The sequence below is a fragment of the Coturnix japonica genome, chromosome 31 (assembly GCF_054131305.1).
Source record: "Coturnix japonica strain WE chromosome 31, WE-NBRP24, whole genome shotgun sequence".
NCBI lineage: Eukaryota > Metazoa > Chordata > Aves > Galliformes > Phasianidae > Coturnix > Coturnix japonica.
Window position 1 is genome coordinate 6,240,653 of NC_140693.1, and position 3,396 is coordinate 6,244,048.

Sequence of the window (3,396 nt, forward strand, 5' to 3'; positions counted from 1 at the left end):
TGAGGTGAGTGGGGGCTCACGGTGTTGCTCAGTGGTAGATTTGTTCACACTGAGTGCTAACAGGAAACTCGCACACCCTTTTTGTTTCATCTGTGCCAGCGCTGTGATCCCTTGCTGCTGGGATGGGGTGTTGGAAGGATGGTGTGCATGCCAAGCTCCCATCTCTTGCAGGAATCAAGTGTAGAGCAAAAGGGATGTTTGGGCCAGGTGACCGCAAGAAGGCTGGCTGCTTTGGATGGTGGTAGCTGATGGAAACAGGTGCTCTGGGGACCGTTCAGCTTTTAACAGAAGACAGGGGTCCTGCAGCAAGAACGACTAGGTTCTCAAATGGCTTCAGACGTGCACACCGACTACATCCCCGCAGACATTTACCGGTAGGCGGCTCTTGCAGAAGATTCAAGCAGCAGAACCTTTTGCTCAGCTACAGCACACAAATTCTACAAAAGCAGGAACAACCTGCAAGCTCTGGGTCTGTTTGTCTTGCACAGGCATGCACTAACTGCGTTTGATGGTACCCCCCATCCTTGATTTCCTTCCCTGCTTCTTGTCTGATGATGCTGCTGAGCCAGGAACAAGCTGCCCAGTGTGGCAGAGCATGGTGCAGGGCTGTGCTGGGACCTCCTCCCCTTCCTCTGCTGCAGATCAGTGCCCCACACGTGCCATTGGGATGCTCTGGCACGGGATGTGCCTCCAACCCAAAGCTCCTTCCCACCTCCCAAGGAAAAACAAAGCAACCCAAGCATCTCCAGCAAAGCTGCCCAGCAGACAGCAGGGAATGCAAACAGCTTCTGGCTGCTCCCCTGCACTCCTGTCCTAAGTAAGAGACCCTACGAGGACTGGCTGGGAAATCAGTGCATGACACACGTGAGTGTGCACAGGATTGTGCAAAGCAGTGGGGTTCCACGAGTTTGTGTGTGTGTGTATCTCTGCTGTTATGAAAGCATGGGAAGACTTACTGAGTCCCAGATAATTACTTATCCTCAAATGATTTTTCCTGGCCAAATTTAGAGCCTCTCACAGGTAATCGAGACCAACAGGCTGTTGTTGCACAATCAACAGGCACAATCTAGATGATCAGCTGAGGAAAATAAAGCATCATGCCAAGGGTACTAGATAAGTGAGCAGCTTGAGATCTGCACATTTATGTGATACTCATGGTCTAAGACAATATTTGCCTAGAGAGGTCTCATTGAATGAAAGCAAAATATAAGATGAATGAAAATATACACAGGAGAAGAAGCCTCTGAGGCTTCTCAAGTGTTATGATCAGAAGACATAAACTCTGTTAAAGCAAACGTTTCTCTTTATTTTTTGTGTTATTCCAGGCAGGCCTTTATTACCACCTGAACACATGCTGTGGAAGCCCAGCTTATGCAGCACCAGAGCTAATCCAGGGCAAAGTGTCTATTGGCTCAGAGGGATGTAGAGCAGTGTTTGTTTTCCCCTCTTTCCCTTCCCTCTCCACAGAGCATTTAAAGGCAGTGGAGCTCAGGTAGGCTCTCTTGGTTTCCCTTCTGAATTCTGCTAGGTTGCATTGCTTGGTAGCTCTCAGAAGCTGTCAGTGGCCACAGACTAGAAAAGTGCAATTGGTCTCAGTTCACACAGCTGGCTGGTTTGTCTCTGGCTAATCCTGAACTGCCTCAAGTGACTGCTTTGGGGCTCTACAGAACAGCAACTTCAGAGATCTCTTTCTATTACTAAGTTTTTGAAAGAGCAATTTGCTCTGTTAATTATCCATCATTTTTGTGCAGTCTGTTTTGTCAGACTTGTCTTTAGCTTCCAAGTTGTATGTGAAGACTTGTTTGCACTGTAATGCACAATGTACTAAAAATTGAGAGATGTAAATGCAAAGAGTTTTTCCAGCTTTGATTTCATGTCTGGAATTTTGGAACCCACTACTTGCAGTTGTTAATCTGTCCAAACTGGTCTGGTTTGGGATGCCCTCATCCTTCTTGAATCGCTGTTAAAGGCGGAGCAATTCCTACAAGTGCCATGGCCCCACTGTTGTTCTAATTCTTGTTTCTTTGTTTTCCACACGCTGCTTTTCAAGCCTCCTTTTTCTTTACAGTCAAAGTGAGAACTGCACTGTGAGGTGTCTGAACCTTGTTGTGCCTCTACATAAAGAGAACAGCAGCAAAACCTGACAGGTGACTGTGCTGACAGCTCTCGTAGCCAGTAACACGTAACTGTGCTAAATCCCTTGTGACGGCTTTGATTTCATTTTTGCCAGTGAAATCCTTGTAAAAGGAAGTGCAGCAGTGTGATGAGCTAAGGTGAAGATGCTGGTTTTAGTAGTGCTCTAAGCTGAGTGGAAGGGCAATTGAATGAGGGTTATATGCTTTCTCTGGGACGATAAGGTTTTATTTCCTGAGGGAAAAAGCCAGCTTTTCATGGGCTATATGTGGGCTTTGGCAAGGGCAGACAATCCAGTCTGTCAGGAAGCCATTTGAGGTGCTTCAGGTTTGTAAGCTTGTCTTTTTGTTTTTCAGGCGGATATTTGGAGCATGGGTGTAGTGCTGTATGCTCTGCTGTGTGGGTTTTTCCTTTGGATGATGACAATATGATGGCACTCTACAGGAGGATACCAGTGGGTATCAGTGGTGCTAGAATACACTGAGAAGGGAAATAGCTGAGCTTGACAAGAGGCCTTGCTTTTCGGATGGCAGAACATGCTGAGCTGTGGGTAGAAAGGCCACAGCACAGTCTGCTGAATATTGTACCTGTTTTTGCTGCTTTGTCTACCAGTATTTTGTGGATTTGGTTCTACACTTGGTTGGCCTATGTGGCACTGTAGCCTAATTCTATACCATAATAGCATACAGAATTTAAGGAGAAGTATTTTCTTGCCAATGGTCTGGATTTTTTGTATCTGGTTCTTCAACTGGCTGCTCCCTATACTATCTGTAGTAAAAATATAGACACATCATTTGATTTCCCTGAAATGAATGTTCCTAAATGCCAGCTCTTCTCATGTCTACAAAGATCAAAGTTCTGCATTTGCTATTAGAATTTCCTCTTCCAGAATCAGGAGGTAATGTAGGACCCCACAGATTGCCTTCAGAATCCAACAGTTAGTTCTGTTTCCTTTCGGAGTGCATAACAACCTGAGCACATGAATTGAATGACGTGGCTTTTTAGTCTGGTACAAACTCTGCTGTACACTGAAACTTGGTTCATTTGTAAGCAGGACTTTGTCCATCTCTGCAGGACAGCAGAAAACCCTTTGTGCTAATCATGATGCCAAGAAGCAGAATGCGGCAAATGGCAGATGATCCAACTGCTTCAGGTGTTCATTTCCTTAAAACTGAGAATAGTTTTGGACTGAGAGTTTGTAAGCAGAACAGAGCTCTTAAAGCTGTCAGAGATTATTTCTGCACTGTTCAATTCTATCTGCAT